The 21014-nt window shown below is 38.1% G+C and overlaps 1 long non-coding RNA gene across 1 annotated transcript; it reads left to right on the forward strand.

The window, feature by feature from the left end:
- The first annotated feature begins 1342 nt into the window (after positions 1-1342).
- LOC147374073 (uncharacterized) lies at positions 1343-20027 on the forward strand. The gene is made up of 3 exons (XR_015162406.1): positions 1343-1481; positions 18876-18942; positions 19686-20027. It is a non-coding gene; the product is annotated as an uncharacterized LOC147374073 (long non-coding RNA).
- Positions 20028-21014: the final 987 nt, after the last annotated feature.

The raw sequence follows: 21014 nt of genomic DNA on the forward strand, positions 1-21014 counted from the left end.
GAACTAACCAAACCACTTTATTGCAAATGTTAAAGGTTTATTTATTTTCCCACTTAGTAACTTGCATTTATTTGTTTCCTTCTGTGTACCTAGATGCCATGGGAAACAGGAAGAACTAGTAATCTGAGTCCTGTCTTTAGCAATTCACCATCTAGTGGGAGAGCCAAAGATAAGTGTTTATAAATGATAATCACTCCATCAAAAATAGTGACTTTTTAAAATTAATCACACAGAACAAAAATTATTTATCACAAAAGTTATATATACATATATTGCATACATTTTTTTAAAAAGTTCTAACATTACAGAAGTATGTTAAATAGTCAAAGACCCCTGCTGTTTCAGTTTCTTAATTCTCATTTAGTAAGAGTAACATCTTAATAGATATCGTATAATATCTATATATACACACATATATACATATATCTGTTTTACAAAAGATAGCATCATACTATACATATTATCCTGCATTACTCATTCAACAGTAATGTCCTTGTCTAATATACCTGATTCTTTTTTTTAGTGACTGCATAGTATTCTTTTGAGTTCAACAGTCTCCTGTAATCATCTATCCCTCCTCTTTCTTTATCACAAAGAAAGCTTCAGCAAGCATTCTTTCACACAGTTTCAGTGGTATGCTGTAAATAGTTTAAATTTTGCTCTCCAAATTTTAAAAAGCCCTGCTTTGTAATATCTACCAACATCCCTGGTATAAATACTCTTCACTATTAGTGATTTCAAGCTACCGAAGTAACACCAGAAGGCAGAGTTAGGAAAAGAAGTGCATAGCAGCTCACGCTAGCCAGTCAGATCTGCTCCACCATACCAGGGTATACTTTATTATGCATATGCTTTTGAGTGTTTTATGACACAGGAAAACAAGATATTAAAAGGCAATTACCACTTTGCCAGACTGGGGAACAGAACTAGTTTATTAACTATAATAAAGTTGAACCATGAATTAAATGCTTTTCTTTTAGATTCTGAAGAAGGCCCTTTATCTGTTATCTTAAATAGATTCTGTTTAAAAGCCAAGGAAATTTCAATGCATTCCTTTTTGCCACCTGAGAAAATCACTTTAAGCTAAGTAGAGTAAATGGATGACTAAATATATTTTAAAGATGTAATAGGAATCCAATTAAATCCACCAGTTAGTATGTTCAGACACAAACACGCATGATGAGAAAATGCTGACCCCTCCTCTTTGGGACACTCCTGTTAATAGGACTGAATTGCACACAGGTGCACAAAAGAACCGCCTCAAAATTGAGGCTGCATCTGAATCACCTGGAGGGCTTGTTAAGCCACTTTTTCACTGGGCCCCAGTCACTTAGTTTCTCATCCCTTAGGTCTAGGCCTGGACCAAAAATCTGCATTTCTTTCCACATTCCCAGGTGATGCTGAAGCTGCAGCTCTAGAGACCTCACTCGGAGAACCACCGCCCTACAGGAAGCAAAGCCCAGAGAATTCTTCCTGCTCTGGTATTGTGGAAATTTCTATCAAATTTCTGTAGCTAGAGACTTTCTCCTGTTAAACTACAGATAAATTTAGAAACAGAGAAAGTTAAGTTTGATAGGGCCTCCCTGGTGGCTCAGACAGTAAAGAATCTGCCTGCAATGCAGGAGACCTGAGTTCAATCCCTGGATTGGAAAGATCCCCTGGAGGAGGGCATGGCAACTCACTCCAGTATTCTTGACTGGAGAATCTCATGGACAGAGGAGCCTGTTAAGCTACAGTCCATAGGGTCACAAAGAGTCAGATGTGACTGAGCGACTAAGCATACAAGTTTGATAAGTAATCAAAGCATTTGAGAAAGGTTCAATAGGGGAGTGGCACAAATTCTTTGCTACCAAGAGAAAAGCATACTGAGGTTTGTTTTTGGAAAATGAAGGACATGGTTAATGATTGCTGTTAGTGTTAACAGAAAGGATAAACTTTCAAAGTAGTATCATTAGTTAAGTTCAAACTTCTCATTTGCAGAGGTGGTCACACAAACATCTGGGTGTGAATCCTGTCCCTGCCATTTAACTGACTATGCTGTAGTTGTTCAGTCACTAAGCTGGGTCCAACTGTTTGCAACCCCATGGACCACAGCATGCCAGGCCCCTCTGTACTTCACTATCTCTCACAATTTGCTCAAATTCATGTCTATTGAGTCAGTGACGCTATGTAACCATCTCTTCCTCTGTCACCCATTTTCCTTTTGCCTTCAATCTTTCCCAGCATCGGGGTCTTTTCCAAAGAGTTGGCTCTTTTCATCAGGTGGCCAAAGTAATTGGAGCTTCAGCTTCAACAATAGTCCTCCCCATGAATATTTGTGAATATTGAAGGTGGATTTCCTTTAGCAATTATGTTGATTTAGACACAAATGATGATGATAAAGGTAGTGAGAAGTGGTCAGGTTCTTCTGGATATATTGGATTGTCAAAATAATCATATTAATGATAATAATAATTTGTTTGGGTTTTCCTGGAACATCTTATGGAAAAACCCAAATGAACTTTTTGGCCAACCCAATATTTTGAGGTTGGATCCAAAAGAACCTCTGAAAGATTAAATGTGAGTCATGCAAAAAGAACCAAAGGTGATCCCAAGACTTTTGATCTGATAGTGCATATTTTGTCCTCTGCTATATCCTGGGGTCTTCTCAGGTGGCACTACTGGTAAAGAATGCTTCTGCCAGTGCAGGAAACTTAGGAGACAAAGGTTCAATTCCTAGTTCGAGAAGATCCTATGGAGAAGGAAATGACAACCCACTCCAGTATTCTTGCCTGAAGAATCCCATGGACAGAGGAGCCTAATGGGCTATGGTCCATAGGGTGGCAAAGAATCAGACACGATTGAAGTGACTTCACATGCATGCTGTATCCTATCCCTTGCCATGGAAACTCATAGAATTAGGAGAGGGAGCTGCCAGGACATTGACAGAACATTACCCAAAGTCTGTCTCAATGGCACTAATTTAATATCCCAGCATTTTGCATAAAAGGATCCAGGTGTCATTTGAAATGAAATGTAGTAATCAAAATTGCTATAAACCATTAAGAAACCTGAAGCTCTTGTGGGTGTTCCAAAACCTATAGCTAAGCTAATTATAATCTCTGCCACAACTCCCCTACTTGTTTTTAGATGACAAAATATTACTCTCTATTTTTTGTTTTAATTCCACATTAACAGATTCCTAGAATCTGTCAGCAGTAGAACATGTCAACCACTATACAATTTTAAATCATCTTTCTTTGCTTTACAATAAAAGAAATGTTTATTTTAAACTTCTCCAGGCACTGAAAAATTACCCATTTGATCTGATGTCAGAATCTTTATGCTGAGTATTCCAAATCACTGTGGAGTTCAGCACTCTGCAAAGCAATGTTGGAGTTACAGATCCTATTTGCAGCTTAATTGCCGGTGAATTGATCTATTCTAAACCAAGTATGTCTTTTCTTAGGCCCTGAGTTTTGGGGTCTTTGAAAATTTGCAAAGCAATCTTACTCAAATCTTCTGAGACTCCATGTTAACAGACAGGGTCTTTGAAAGTGTTGTTTTTCATTCATTATTCACTTGTTCATTCCATACTGATTTCACATCATGTTCAAGTCTTGCTCCATGCTGGTGATTGAAATGTAGACAAATCCTTGACCTCAAGGAGCTTACACCATATTGACAAATGAAATGTATACACACACACAAGGCGGTACAGTAGAGTAAGAACATGGAGGTTATGAATAAGCCAAGACCGTAAGCACAGAGATGGGTGCAAAGGTGCTCCAAGAAAGAGGACCTGGTACAAGAGAGTGTAAGGGACATTCAGGCAACATAAAATGCAGTGCAGAAGCGAACCACACAAGCCAATTCAATAAGGTTGAAGTTTAAACGGTGCAAAGTAAAAAGACGAGAGGTAAGCTGGTACTAGCCCGGAAAAAGCCTAAAATTTTAAGGAGCCTATAGTTATCCAGAAGCAGTGAGGAATCACTGAAGAGTTATGCACAGGGCCCCACGAGGAAAGGTGGTGATTTGGAAAGATTGCTTTGGCCACAGTGTAGAGCATGGACTTGAAGTCACTCTCTGCTGAAGCAATTCTTTATCCCATTTTTTGTCTTACAAAAAAGCCAAAATCCTTAATAGGGTTCACAAGTCACAAAGCCTTGCTCAGTCAGGTCCAGGGTTCCTATCCAGTTTCAACTCCATCTCTGCTTCCTTGGGTCTGTCCATTCCAGTCACAGTGGGTTTTCTTCCACTTCTTCCAAGGGACCAAGCTCATATTTCCACCCATTCTGGAACTCCAATTGGGTTGTTTCCTTTGCCTAAGGACTTATCCATCTCTGGCTAATTTATGCCTTTCATTCAGATTTTAGCCTAATCTTCACTTTCTCAAGGATATGTTGCTTCACCTCCTGGAGTACTTTAAGCCCCCTCTACACACTGGACACCCTCATTATAACCAGTACCTCTCCTCTCATTACACTTTATTGAAAATGTTTATTCAATGCCAGTCTTCCCCAACAGACTGAACTTCTCCTTCATGCCTCTCTTATTAGTCATTGTCAAGTGTTACATGGACTCAGTGTATCACTCAGTCATTGTATACTGGATAAATGAATGATGGCAATAGACAGATATATATGAACTAAGGAGGTGGAAACAATGGATTTGAGTCTTACGTGCTAGAGTGACTGGATTTGGAAATTAACTGAAAACAAGGGGAAAGAGTTGGAGGAAAGGGCAGGCCTTGTGTGTCTGGTTCCCCATTGCCTTGCACAGAGCATCGAATGGTACCTGGCCCCTGGTAAAACTATTATACAGTAAACAGTTGTGTCGAATAAAGTTGGATGAGTGGAGGTCATTTCTCAGCTTGCAGTTTGATCTAGTGTGCAGCTCCATTCCCTGAGAGACAGAAAACATAAGTCAATTGCTTGTACATCAAAGTTTCAAATAGCATTGCTCAGCTGTTTGCTTTTGAAGAGACTACTATAGAAGTATTCAAAATGACCTAACAATAGAAAGGAAAACAGAGGATGAGTGTGAGTGAAATATTACTGGGCTATATTATATTTATATATATAAATCTATATTTATATTTATTATAAATATAATTATAAAATACATATTATATATTACTGGCTACATTATATTTATATATATACAATATAAATATATTTATATTAGTATTCTAATTTAAATTATAACCAGTTATTTTCAGTAGAATTATATTATCCGACTGTCTTTAATTTCTGGTAAAGACAAGCTATGATGTTGGATGCTGCTGCTGCTGCTAAGTCACTTCAGTTGTGTCCAACTCTGTGTGACCCCATAGACAGCAGCTCACCAGGCTCCCCCGTCCCTGGGATTCTCCAAGCAAGAACACTGGAGTGGGTTGCCATTTCCTTCTCCAATGCATAAAAGTGAAAAGTGAAATTGAAGTCGCTCAGTCAGGTCCGACTCTTAGCGACCCCATGGACTGCAGCCTACCAGGCTCCTCCGTCCATGGGATTTTCCAGGCAAGAGTACTGGAGTAGGGTGCCATGTTGGATGATCTGCTTCTAAACATTGCACTGGAAGTTGCAAAATATATATATATATATTTGTTTCCTTTGTCCTAGATGGGAAGGATTACAGAGATTCCCTAAAAGCTTCTCTACTCTAACCAGTTATGTTATCTTTTAACTTCAACAATGTAACACAAAAGGTTTCCTTCTGAGGTATGAAAAGTTCTGAAACTATCTAGATAATGCTGATGATTGCACAAGATTGTAAGTGCACTTAATGCCACTGAATCATTTACTTTAAAATTGTTACAATGTAAATTTATGTTATGTATCTCTTACTACACACACAAATTTAACAGGAAGATCTGACTACCTTATGTAACTTAGAAAAATGTAAGATTCACTCCATTTGTGAGACGCTTTTGAAAAGTAGCAGTGCAATGCTGTAGAGATTTTTTCCCGGAAAGAAGATTTGGAATCCAATGTCTGAGAAAGGAATGAAATTCTGGTTGCATGTGACCTAACTTTGAAAGTAGAAGAAAGAGAGTCTAAGTAATAACAGAAAACAATTGCTTCCCAAGGTATATAAGAAAAGGGCTGTCCTTGATTTTCTCCCTGTCTAATTCTATTTGCTTCTCAAGAGTTGCATTCTTAAAGAATTTGAACTCCCAATGCAATTCTGTGCTTAAGCAATCCAAGAAATGTGGTCCTTACAGTAGTTTTCAGCTTTGTAACCAATAAGAACACACTTATTTACTGTTTTCCTTCAGAGACTGCACATTTGGAAAGGTGCTATCTATTAAACAATATCAAACAAACTTCCTTTGTTAAATATAATTAATTCATTTTCTGTTTTCTACTTACTGTATAATACTTGTGTACCGATCCACCTGTGTCTCTGATTAGCAGGCAACAGTTAGTGTTACCATAGTCGGTTGATGAAACTGCAGTAAAAGCAATGAATTGACTTTCAGGCTTATCTGCCAGCATTTTCATCCATTGATGCTTTTAGACATTTTAAAACACTAAAAATTCACTAGGTTCTTTAAAATACTGAAAAATAGCTTGGACCCCTCCGTTGCTACCTTCCAGGGTCTCTAATAAAGAATCACAACTGGAATAATTAGTGTTTATCTTGTGTATCTCAGTGGAGTGGAGGCAACCACCTTAATCAAGCTTATCAAAATCACCACAGGGTCTTTTTCAGGCTACACGTTTCCCTGAGACCCTGCAGAGAAACTGGTACACCTTCTGAGCAGGGGCAGGTGGATGGTGATGTTTTTTGCTCTCTTGAGAATTATTACTGCTGTAGTGAGATGCTCTTATCAATGACAGTATATTATACTTTTCAAGTGTATGAAGACCAAGAATGTTAAGAACCAAACTGAGTTACATAGGCCTTCATGTCAGACTTTCACAGCAAAACAAATTTCTAATGGCAAATCATTCTCATGCCCTGGACTGAACAGCATGGGCCAAGAAACAATACAGAAAAGTGCTCTAACAAATTTATGGTGAAAAAATATTAAATTTCCAGTAAAAGTGAGTAACAGTCATAGATAGTTCATACGAGAAGAAACTAAAGTTACTAACAAAAATGGTGGTGGTGGGGAGAGAATGTATCAACCTGCCTAGGAAATGAAGAAAGAAAAATACAAGGCACACTGCAGGCTTGACTTTGGCTTCCAATCAAGATGGGGTAACAGTGACCGGACTGATCTTCATGCCCGAAGCCACTGAAATGTGGATGAACTTTAGCAAATAATTATTTGTAAAACAGTGAACATCAGTCAGTGAGGAGAGTGATTCCTGAGAGACAGAGGAAAACTGAGGTGAGCCACCTGATTGCCTTGTGCCTCGACAGAGCTTCTTCAGAGCATCTGCTCTGATGGAGTTTTCAGCTCACGGCCTCTGAGTTGAAAGAAGAAACGGAGAATCCAAGAAGATCAAGACATCTAGAATTTGCAGGATAGAGTAATGAGATGGAGAAAGCTGCTGAGAGTGAACCCCAGAAGTCTGCAGAAGGAGGGTTTCCGTGAAGTCTTTAGCTGAGGACCGATCAGCATGAGCGTGTGAGGAAACCACCAGAGACCAGAGAGAGACCCCCCGCACCCCCGCAAAAGGCCTGAAACAGACACTGGCTGGGGCTCACATCAGGCCCATCCCACCAGCAGACTGGAACATGGGATGTGGTGGAATATTCAGAAGGATCCTGCCTCACCCTTAAGGAATTAGTCCTTCAGTGAACACTGGCCTGGGCCCACCTAACAAATCTTAGAAGCAAGACCCAAAAGAACCAGACTATTTCCCAGAATAAAGCCCATGACCATTATGTGAATACAAAACTATTTAGTAGCCAGTTAGGTAAAATTCACAGCGTCTAGAATTCAATAAAAAAAATTAAACAGAACTTCAAAAAAATTACATAATGGGGAGATAAATTAACATGCAGGTTTTAATTAATTAAGACAGATGGTAGAATTTACAAACTAAGTACGATAAAATGGTGATTTAAAACTGTATTCCCTATTCCATATAATTAAAAGTTAGAGACATAGAAGATATAAGAAAGACCTATATCAAACTTGAGAGATTAAAACAGTATATGGGGATCATCTCATATCATTGGATGAGATGAACAGCAAATTAAACATTGCAGAAGAGAAATATTATTGAATTTGAAAACACAGCAATATAAACTTCCCCAAATATAATGAGAGAATGTTGTTTAGTTGCTAAGGCATGTCCAATTCTTTGCCACATCTTGAACTGTAGCCCACCAGACTACTCTGTTCTTGGGATTTTTCAGCCAAGAATACTGGAGTGGGTTGCGATTTCCTTCTCCAGGGGATCTTCGCAACCCAGGAATTGACCCATCTCCTGCCTAACAAGCAGACTCTACCACTGAGCCACCTGGGAGCCCATAATGAGAGAATAGAGAATCAGAAAAATAAACAGAGCATCAGAGAAACATGAGACAACTTCAAACAGCAAAATATACGTGAAATTTTGGTTCCTTAAGGAGGGAGGTTAGGCAAAAAAAAATTGCTGGAACAAAATTTTTCAAATTTGATAGAAGCCTACAGATAAACCCACAGATCTAAGAATACCAATTAACCCCAAGCACTAGAAATATAAGGGAAACTACAGCAAGGTATATCACAATAAATTTGCTCCAAACCAGTGATGAAGAATAGAATCTCAAAGTCAGAGGAAACGAATATCTTACATGCAGAAGAAGAAACATTAGTATGACAGCAGACATGTCATCAGGAAAAAATACAAGTGAGAAGACATAGAAGAACAACTTCAAAATATTAACCTCAAATTCTATACCTAGCAAATATGTTATTTCAAACAAAGGCAAGGGAGGAGATGTATGTATGGTTTTAGCTGATTAACATTGTACAGCAGAAACCAACACAACATTGTAAAGCAATTATCCTCTAATTAAAAATTTAAAAATAAAAACCAATTGCTTAAGATAAGGAAACAATAGAAAAGCTGAAAGAATTAATTAGGTTGATAGCCTACACTACAAGAAAGGCTAAGAAAATCCTCAGACAGACAGAAAATGATACCAGATTAAAATACAACAAAATGAGGAGATCTAAAATGGGAACTATGTGAGTAAATGTAAAAGTTTTTATTTTCATTATTCACATCTTTTAAAAAGATGGTATTGTTGTTGTTCAGTTGCTAAGTCATGTCCAACTCTTTGCCACACCATGGGGTGTAGCACAACAGGCTCCTCTGTCCTCTACTGTTCCCCAGAGTTTGCTTAAATTCATGTCAGTTCACTTAGTGATGCCATCTAACCATCTTATTCTCTGCTGCCCCCCCTTCTCCTCTTATCCTCAATCTTTCCCAGCATCAGGGTCTTTTCCAGTGAATTGGCTCTTTATATCAGATTGCCAAAGTATTAGAGCTTCAGCATTGGTCCTTTCAATGAATATTAGGGTTGATTTCCTTTAGTATTGACTGGTTTGATTTCCTTGCTCTCCAAGGGACTCTCAAGAGTGCTCTCCAGCACCACAATTCAAAAGCATCAATTCGTCAGCACTCAGCCTTTTTTGTGGTCCAGCTCTCACACGACTACTGAAAAAAACATAGCTTTGACTATACGGTCCTTTGTCAGCAAAGTGATGTCTCTGCTTTTTAATACACTGTCTAAACTTGTCATAGCTTTCCTAACAAGAAGCAAGCATTTTTTAATTTCATGCCTGCAGTCACCATCCACAGTGATTTTAGAGCCCAAGAAAATAAAATCTGTCACTGCTTCCACCTTTTCCCCTTCTATTTGCCATGGAATGATGGGACCAGGTGCCATGAAGTTGAGTTTCAAGCCAGCTTTTTCACTCTCCTCTTTCATTTTCACCAAGAGGCTCTTTAGTTCCTCTTCACTTTCTGCCATTAGAGTGGTATTATTTGCATATCTGAGGTTGTTAATATTTCTTCCAGCAATCTTGAGTACAGCTTGTGATTCATCCAGCTGGCATGTCACATAATGTACTCTGCATATAAGTTAAATAAGCTAGGTGATAATGTACAGCCTTGTCATACTCCTTTCCCAATTTTGAATCAGTTCTATCTGTTGCTTCTTGATGCATATACAGGTTTCTCAAGAGACAAATGAGGTGGTCTGGTACTCCCATCTCTTTAAGAATTTTCCAAATTTGCTGACATATTGCGTGCAGCACTTTAACAGCACCATCTTTTAGGGTTTTAAGTAGCTCAGCTGGAATTTCATCACCTCCATTAGCTTTGTTCATAGTAATGCTACCTAAGGCCCACTTGACTTAACACTCCAGGATGTCCAGCTCTAGGCAAGGGAGCACACCATCATGGTTATCCAGGTCATTAAGATCTTTTTTGTATAGTTCTTTATATTCTTGCTGCCTCTTCTTAATTCCTTTTGCTTCTGTTAGGTCCTTATTATTTCAGTCCTTTATCATGCCCATCTTTGCAGGAAATGTTCCCTTGATATCTCCAACTTTCTTGAAGAGATTTCCAGTCTTTCCCATTCTATTGTTTTCCTCTACTTCTTTACATTATTATGTCTCCTTACTTTTCTCCAAAATGTTGCATTCAGTTGGGTATATCTCTCCCTTTCTACCTTGCTTTCATTTCTCTTTCCTCAGCTATTTATAAGACCTCCTTAGACAACTACTTTGCCTTGTTGCATTTCTTTTTCTTTGGGATAGTTTTGGTTACCACCTCCTATATGAACCTCTTTCCATATTTCTTCAGGCACTCTGTCTACAAGATCTAATCCTTCAAATCTATTCATCACTTCCACTGTATAATCATAAGGGATTTGATTTAGGTCATATTTGAATGGCCTAGTGGTTTTCCATACTTTCTTCAATTTAAGCCTGAATTTTGCAATAAGGAGCTGATGATCTGAGCCACAGTCAGCTCCAAGTCTTGTTTTTGCTGATTATATAGAGCTTCTCCATCTTTGGCTGCAATGAACATAATCAATCTGATTTCAGTATTGACCATCTGGTGATGTCCATGTGGAGAGTCACCCCTTGGATTGTTGGAAAAGGATGTTTGCTATGACCAGTGCATTCTTTTGACAAAATTCTGGTAGCCTTTGCCCTGCTTCATTTTTAACTTCCCTATTACTCAGGTATCTCTTAACTTCCTACTTTTGCATTCCAATCCCCTATGATGAAAACAACATCTTTTTTTGGTGTTTGTTCTAGAAGGTCTTGTAGGTCTTTATAGAATCAATCAACTTCAGCTTCTTTGGCATTAGTGGTTGGGGCATAGATTGGATTACTGTGATGTTGAATGGTTTGCCTTGGAGATGAACTGAAATCGTTCTGTTGTTTTTGAGACTACAACCATGTACTGCATTTCAGACTCTTTTATTGACTATGAGGGCTACCCCATTTCTTCTAAGGGATTCTTGCCCACAGTAGTAGATATAATGGTCATCAGAATTAAATTCACCCATTCTCATCCATTTCAGTTCACTGATTCCTTAGATGTCAGTGTTCAATCTTGCCATTTCCTGCTTGAAAAAGTGAAAGTGTTAGTAGCTCAGTGTGTCCCACTCTTTGCGATTCCATGGACTGTAGCCCACCATGCTCCTCTGTCTATGGAATTCTTCAGGCAAGAATACTGGAGTGGGCAGCCATTCCCTTCTCCAGGGGCTTTTCCCAAGCCAAGTATCGAACCTGAGTCTCCTCCATTGCAGGCAGATTCTTTACCATGTAAGCCACCAGGGAAGCTGTCAGTGTTCAATCGCTGTCTCCTACTTGATCACATCCAATTTACCTTGATTCATGGACTTAACTTTCCAGGCTCCTATACAATATGGAGCTATTAGTAATTACCCTCCGCTCTTCCCCAGTAGCATAGTGGACACCTACTGACCTGGGTGGCGGGGGGTTGTTTATCTTCTGGTGTCGTATCTTTTTGCCTTTCCATACTGTCCATTGGGTTCTCCGTGCAATATTACTTGAGTGAGGTTGCCATTTCCTTCTCCAGTGGGCCATGTTTTGTCAAAACTCTTAACTGTACCCTTTCCATCTTGGGTAGCCTGCATTGCATGGCTCATAGCTTTGTTGATTTACATAAGCCCCTTTTCCATGACAAGGCTGTGATCCATGAAGGGGTTTAAAAAGATATAAGCTATTTAAACAAAAATGCTAACAATGGAGTTTAGGCTTATACCATTTATACACGTAAAATATATGCCAACAATAGCACACAAGTTGAAAGGAGTGAAATGGAACTGTAGTATTTTTTCTTACCCTGTACATGGAGTAGTATGTAACATCACTTGAAGGTAGACTGTGATAAGTGAAAATCAGTAAGACTATTAAAGATTTAAAAAACACCATTACAAACTTGACCTAATTGACATTTCTAGAAGATTCTATTAATGTTTTCTGATGAAGAATAATATAGAGAGCAAATACACATTCTTCTCAAGTACATGTGGAATATTTACCAAATTTGGTAATTCTAGGTCATAAAACAAATCTCAATAAATTCAAGAGGGTTCACAAAGTTTCAAGTCATACTATGTTCTCTGACCACAGTGGGACTAAAGTAGAAACAAAAGTATATCCTTTAAAAATCTCCAAATATATGAAAACTAAATAACATACTACTAAAACAATCCATGGATAAAAGAAGAAATAAAATGGAAACTGAAATTATTTTCAGTGAAATGAAAATACAACGTATTAGAATTTTTAGGACTCCACTAAAGCATTTCTTAGAAGGGACTATATAGTGTTTGTAGTAGTGTTTAAGGAAAAGTTTTAACCTATATTAAAAAAGAAAAAATGTCTCTAATCAGTGACCTCAGGCTCAGCATTAAGCAATAAGAAAACAAGCAAATTAAATCTAAAGATAGTAGAAGAAAGGAAATAGTAAAGATTACACCAGTGATTAATTAAATAGAAAATGGAAAAACAATAGAGAAAAATCCATAAACCAAAACTACTTTGAAATCAATCAAATAAATTAACCTCTAGTCAGCTTGACCAAAGAGAAAAAAAAAAAAGTAACAAATGACTAATATCCACAATGAGGAAGGTGGTGGTATTTACTACAAATTCTACAAATACCAAAGGAATGATAGAATATTTTGAACAATATTATGCCAATGAATTAAACAACTTAGATTATTTAATTCCTTGATAAATTCCTTGATAGACACAAGCTATTAAAGGTTACAAGGAAAAAATTAATAACCTCAATTCTTCTATGTCTATTAAAGAAATTACAATTATAGTTTAAAAACATTCACACAAAGAAAACTCTGGGCACAGATGACTTCTCTAGTTAAATTTACCAAACATTTAAGGAAGAAATAATACCAAGTCTACACAAACTCTTCCAGAAAATATTACATTAATACTAAAACTAAAGACATTACAAAAACACTATAGACTAATATCTCTCATGAACACAGAAGGAAAAGTTTATCAAATTAAATCCAATATTTTTTTCAAAAGGATAATATATCATGACCAAAAGGGTATGAAAGGTTGATTTAACATTTAAAAATTTTTAAATGCTATTCACCATAAAAACTTGAAATAAAACACCTTGATCATCTCAGAAGATATGGAACAAACATATGGACAAAATCCAATACCCATTTCTGATTTAAAAAAAAAAAAAAAGACCAAACTCTCAGCAAATTAAGAGTAAAAGAGAACTACTTCAACCTGATAAAGGGCATCTGTGGAAAATCCTAGAGATAAATTTCATACTTTATGGTGAAAAAGTGAAACAACCTAAATGCCCAATTATAAATATGATTAAAATAATTACAGTGGATCCATGCACTAGAACATTTTAGGAATGTTAAAAGTCAAATATTTAAAGAATATTTTGAAGCAAGAAAAACTGTTTATGATACGATGCTGAATGAAAAATGGCCTATATAAGCACATGATCCAATTGTGTTAAATACAGAGAGAGAGAGAATAAAATCAAAAGAAAATATTCATACATGTTAACAGTTATTAACTTTTGCTGGGGAGAGGAAGAATGATATTATTAGTAATTTGTTCTATATATACTTTTATGCACTTCCAAATTTTTGTCTTTAATGTTAGAAAAATTAATGTTACTAAATTTTAAGAAACAAATAGTAAAGTGGAAAAAATAAAATAGAGAAGTTTAATGACTCCAAATTTGTATCGTTGATTTTCCTCAGCCTCTTCCAATATTCACAACTGGCCCTAGCTTCTCAGATAACTACAGACAATTGAAATTTAAAAGGTCCACAATCAAACTTAGGATCTTGTTTAATATGATTATGAATTAATTAATTTACCTATTCAACAAACACATTGAGTGTGTACTATACAGTCGGGTACTGTAGTAGGCAGTGAACATACAGCAACAAATAGGATATGGACCCTGCCTTCAAGAATCCTCTGACATTGTGATGGACATAAGCAATCACATTTTATAGTAGAGTAATCACGTTTTATAGTAGAGTAACATGTGTTATATAATGGGAATATGTACAAGATGCCAAAAATTTACAGAAGAAAAACAATGACCCTAGCCTTTGGTGGTTAGAAAATTCTTTCTGTAGCAGAAAACATGTAAACTGAGTTGCAAAGAATGTGAACTTTAGGCAGGTGACATGTAGTAACTTATGTTCTAGAAAGAGAGATCTGTTTGCATAAAGGCCAAGAGGCTCACAGGGCTCCCCTGGTGGCTCAGATGGTAAAAAAAAAAAAAAAAAAAAAAAATCTGCCTGCAATGCAGGAGATGCAGATTTGATCCCTGGGTCAGGAAGATCCTCTGGAGAAGTGAATGGCTGCCCACTCCAGTATTTTTGCCTGGAGAATTCCATGGACAGAGGAGCCTAGAGGGCTGCAGTCCATGGGGTTGCAAAACCTAGACAGTGTATTAAAAAGCAGAGATATCATTTAACCAACAAAGGTCCATATAGTCAAAGCTATGCTTTTTGTAGTAACCATGTACAACAGAGAAGTCAGGGAAGTCATGTAGGACAGGGAAGCCTGACATGCTGCAGTCCATGGGGTTCAAAGAGTTGGATACAACTTAGCAACTGAACAAGAGGCTCATTCAGAGAACTGCAAGCAAACACTTGAAAATAGGATCCTGATCATAACAATCCTTGAAAATCATCAAGGAATGGGGACTTTATTCTGTGACAATGAGAAACTATTACAGGATTTTCACTAGCACCAAGTATCCACACATTCATGCAGTTATAGATTTGGAGAAACAGAGCTTCCTCTCCTTCTAACACCCAGCTATTTTTCAGAATCTGGGAAGCAGGGCTAGATGGCTCACAAATAGGACTGTACCACTGTTACTGGCTTCTGCCATATGAAGTTGATGGTAACCACGCCAAAGATTTGTGACGTTACCATCTGCTTTGGAGCACCCATTCCTATTGGCCACACTGACCTCTGATGTAGTCAACCTTACAATTGCTCTTTTGCTGGACAGTCTGCTGTGAAATAAGAGAGGAAAGCTCTCCCCTCCATGTGATGCTTTGGTGGGAGAGGGAGTGTTGTCCTCATAGCAGCGTGGTCCAAGGATGTCACAGAGTTTCGTAAGCCTGCTGTATTTGTTTGTTCAGCCATTTTTTCCTGGGAAGCACTTCTACCACAGAGCACTTGGATCAGAAAAGTTTCAAGTAATAGCTATTACTATGTTCCAAGCACAAGTGGTTATCCTCCGATGTTTAGAACCTACTATGGAGACTGGAAATTTATGCCAGACTCTTTTCTTCCATCAGGTGGCTCTCTCTCAGGGAATCTTTCTCTCATTTTGATTTGGCTTGTTTTAGACATCCAGAGTCTACCATATGTGACATGTCTGAATGCCACTTGCAAAAACCCTCTGAATGCTTTGCCTAGCAGTTTCCCCAGCCTCCCTGAGTAAATTGAGCTAAATCAATATTAGAAACTGGGAGTGAAAGGAACTCCCCCTGATCCATCCACCAGCTGTACCCATGTCTCAGCTATGGTTCAGCCAGAACACGAGTTGATCCTTCCACAGTGAAAAATGTAAAAGCTTTCAACCAAATGCTAATAATAGAGCTCTAACCAAATGCTAATAATTGAGATCTCTCTGAAGTAGGGGCTTCCCTGGTGGCTCAGCTGGTAAAGAATCCTCCTGCAATGCGGGAGACCTGGGTTCGACCTCTGGGTTGGAAAGATCCCCTGGACAAGGGAAAGGCTACCCTCTCCAGTATTCTGGCCTGGAGAATTCCATAGACTGTATGGTCCATGGGATCACAAAGAGCTGGACACGACTGAGCAACTTTCACTTCACAGCGCTGAAGTAGAATTTAGGGTGCTATATTTTCTAGTTTCTTATTTTCATTTTCTAAGTTGCTTCTCAGTGACTATAATTATAATATTTGTAAGAGATCCCACAAAAGTAAATAAATGCTACCATGATCAATAAACAGAGGGTTGGGGTGGGTATCGGTGAGTGGTGGAGGAAACCAGCACTCTCACATAAGTTAGAAGGGGGAGGACCTTTTCTTTGACAGCTATTTGGAAATAGCAGTCAGATCTTTGCCACACTCTATGACCATCAATTTCCCTGCAGATATATTCCCTTAAAGCTATACAAATATCAGTAGATGCATAGGGATGTTCAAGGGAGCATTTTTCGCAACAGTAAACATCCTAAGTGGTCATCGACAGAAAGATGATTAACTAGGTTTGGATACATCCATATCAGGGATGTGGTGCTAAATATAACAAAGTATTGATAGATCTCTATGTACTGCTTTGTATTGCATTCAAGATGTATTGAGAAGAGGTAGGTTGCAGAGGAGATAGATAGATAGATAGATAGGCTGATACCACTTGAGGAGAAAGATGGATAGATGGGTGAATATATGGATTGATAGGTGACAGATGATAGGTAGATAGGTAATTTGGATACACATGGCAAATGTCTGGAAGAATTCAGAAGAATGTTGTGACTTTTACTCATCATCTTGTAGCTTTTATACTGTGACTCATTTCTACTCACCCCATGAACCCTGAGTTAAGGCCAGTATTCTCCAAGATGCCAGGTCTTTTCAAGAATACTTACACATGCTATTTCTTCTATCACAAGTGCCTCCCCTCTCCTCTATCTTCTCACAAACTCCTTTTTTTCCAGTAAGGGTCCAGCTTCATGGCACCTCTTCAAGATGCCGTCTTCAGAGCTCTTGCTTTCATTATATGTTAGCAGCTTTTTAGGGTCATTAAAAAAAAAAAAAAAAAGCCTGTTTCCCTCACTAAAAGGGAAACCTCTCAAAACAGGAAAACCATTTATTTCAGAATCTAGATTTATATTTCAGAATCTAAAGCCATGTGTTGTACCTAATAAATATCTTCAAAATGATTGCTATTTAAAAAAAGGAATGACCTTTGTAAATATGAAAGTCTAGTCTCCTAGAAAAAAGAAATTAGCCTTAGCACGCTAAATAAATGTCTGTCTAAAAAAAAAAGGCCTGCGAGTCAGAATATTGAGGTCTAATATGTTACTGAAGTAGGTTTAATCAAAATGGATGCTTTCAATTAATTGAGTATCTTGAGTAACTTTTCAGACTTTGCTGTTACTTTAAAGAAATTATTCTGTGTTAAATCTTAAGAATCATTTTCTATTTCAGCCAATTTCTCATCTTTTGTTTATACAAGAAGATGATACAAATGACTGGATTTTATTGGCATTTGTCATTTCTAATTATAGATCTTGTTTTTAAAAGAAGCATAGAATCACAGCTTTGGTTAAAGGTTATATACCTTGTGATCCTTTTGTTTAATGTTGAAACTTCTCTTCTTGTTCTCTGCTGTAGTTCAGACATTACGAAAGGGTGAGGAAAGGCACAAAATTTGATTGGCAGCAAACACAGATGTTAACTAAAGGGACTACAGTCAAATGTGAATAATTATATAAATCATAATAGAAAGTGAAAATCAGTCAGTTTCCACATACAGCATGTGCTGCTTGGTTTCCTGAATGCAGGAAGTGTTGGGAGGATTGATGGGTATGTTTTGTGTGGATCCAAGTGGACTTTCTCAGTCACTTCTGGCTTTTACAAATCACGCTGGAGTCCTTTTGTAATGCTAATAACACAGTGATACAGATAAATGACAATACAGCCTATGATTTCCATGAACAATTGTGATTACATATATTTTCTCCTATTGACCCATGAATATATCTTTCATACCATATGTCCCAGCTTTTATTTCTGAGAACATGGCTTACTAGGGTTATAAACTAAATTGTTGATAAATAATTTATGAAGGATATTGTTTTGCTTGGGGAGATAAGATTAGATCTGTTTTATTAAATCTTCTAAATAAACTGTGGGGCTCTTCTGTAATAAAAAGTGACCTTCATGGAAGAGATGGATGGGCTGCAGATGACTGTCACTTCTCCTCACTGCATATACCCTTCATATTTAGTACCATTCCTCACACAAAATAGACTTTCAGTAAGTGTTGCTGAATTAATTAAAAGATTGGAATTAAGGAGAAATGTCTCGAAGCCATGAACAGAAATTAATCTTCTCTTCTAATAGAACCCTGATATGGCATTTGCTCAGAGGTGATGATTTTCTGGGGTTGTCACATATCTACTAGGACTTAGACATTCGGTCGTGCTCAACTCATTTCAAAGCCAGCTGAGAAGTGCTTGGAATTTCAACATACCAACACCCACAGACTCTGCCACCCACTGTCCACCCTACCGGGCCTCAAATAATTTCTTTGATACTTCATCCATGTGCTTTTGTGGCCTTTGTCCTAGAAATTGAAATGTGTCTTTGTTCATGCTTTTATTCTACTTCAAAATTCAAATGTCTGGAATGGGAAAAATATTGCCGAAAACAAACTTTCTATGCTTTGTCCCTAGATAACCTGGCGATTAAATAGGATCCACCGAATGTGGCATTTGACTTGCCATTTCTTACGAAGAAATTGTAAGTGTCCTCTGAGTTTTGGAAATAAGAAAATTTTGAAGTGAAGATGTGTAATTGAATTTTTTTTTTAATTTTGTGACATGACATGCAGATCTGAAAAGTGTTTCACACAGCAGCCACCAGGATCTCTTTAAAAATCTGATCACAGCTCTCCACTGCTTAAAGCTTTTCCGTGGTTTCCTGTTGATCCTACATTAGTCTCAGCTTCTCACTGCAGCCATGAGAAGCTGTGTGTCCCATCCCCATCCAATTCACCTGTCTCATCATACACCCTTTCTCCTCAGTCCACATACCTAGCAAGAGAAACTTTTTGCTATTACACTTTCCCCCACTAGAACCTTCTCACAGGCTCTTCTCCAGCCTGTGCAGCCAACACCACCTTTGTCAGCACCTCCAGCCACCTTTGCACTTCCCTGGCTGACTCCTCAGCGTTCACCTCCTCACAAGAGACGCTTTTGTTTCCACAGATTAACAGTTCACAAAGCATCTCGAACTTCCCCTTCACAGTTTCTATAATGTCTGTGTTCCTCACTGGATCTGGAGATCATTCCTAACCTTGGCATTAACATGTCTTTAACTCAAGCAAAGTGCTTCAGCACACAGTAGCATAGCAATAAATGAGACAATATAACTGTGGATGAAATACTAGAAACAATCAGGGTTTGGGTGTTATAGGTCTGGGTTTTAATCTTGATCTGTTACAGTGACAGACTTTATTTTCTTGGGCTCCAAAATCACTGCAGATGGTGACTGCAGCCATGAAATTAAAAGATGCTTGCTCCTTGGAAGAAAAGCTATGACCAACCTTGACAGCATATTAAAAAGCAGAGGCATTACTTTGCCAACAAAGGCCCATCTAGTCAAAGTTATGGTTTTTCCAGTAGTCATGTATGGATGTGAGAGTTGTACCATAAAGAAAACTGAGTGCCAAAGAATTGATGCTTTTGAACTGTGGTGTTGAAGAAGACTCTTGAGAGTCCCTTGGACTGCAAGAAGATCCAACCAGTCCATCCTAAAGGAAATCAGGCCTGAATATTCATTGGAAGGACTGATGCTGAAGCTGAAACTTCAATACTTTGGCCACCTGATGCAAAGAACTGACTCACTAGAAAAGACCCTGATGCTGGGCAAGATTGAAGGCAGGAGGAGAAGGGGACGACAGAGGATGAGATGGTTGGATGGCATCATTGACTTAATGGACATGAGTTTGAGCAAGCTCCGTGAGTTGGTGATGAACAGGGAAGTCTGGCGTGCTGCAGTCTGGGAGGTCAAAAAGAGTCGAATACAACTGAATGACTGAACTGAACTTAACCTAGATCTAAGTTATGGACAAACACTAAGTAAGCTTTTTCATCTGCCTCTGACTTGATGCCTAAAGTTAAAATTGACTGAAAGGTCTTCAAGCTGTGGGTAAAAACAAGCCAAAATAAAATAATAAAATCCTTCTTTCAAAAAACACTTAGCCATTGCCTACCTGCTGAGAACCCATAAACTTCAGCATTGCAATTTAGCTTTTAAGTTGACAATGAACTTAGTCGCTTTAAATATTTCAATATTTGGGGGATGAAGAAGAAAAAAGTAAGACTCTTAAAAGTGAATATTGAGGCTGACTCACCTTGAAGCAAAGACAGCTAGGTCTGTTGGGGACACAGCAGCCACGTGTCTCTCTATTGGATGTGGCTTCATCCTTGGCTCCTACAGAAAGCCATAATTCTACCTGCTAAGCTGTGCAAAAGCAGAGACATTACTTTGCCAACAAAGGTCTGTCTAGTCAAGGCTATGGTTTTTCCTATGGTCATGTATGGATGTGAGAGCTGGACTGTGAAGAAGGCTGAGCACCGAAGAATTGATGCTTTTGAACTGTGGTGTTGGAGAAGACTCTTGAGAGTCCCTTGGACTGCAAGGACATCCAACCAGTCCATTCTGAAAGAGATCAACCCTGGGATTTCTTTGGAAGGAATGATGCTAAAGCTGAAACTCCAGTACTTTGGCCACCTCATGCGAAGTGTTGACTCACTGGAAAAGACTCTGATGCTGGGAGGATTTGGGGGCAGGAGGAGAAGGGGACGACA

Source organism: Bos grunniens, chromosome 4 (genome assembly GCF_055505025.1).
Source record: "Bos grunniens cultivar Pamir isolate PY7600 chromosome 4, Bosgru_T2T1.0, whole genome shotgun sequence".
NCBI lineage: Eukaryota > Metazoa > Chordata > Mammalia > Artiodactyla > Bovidae > Bos > Bos grunniens.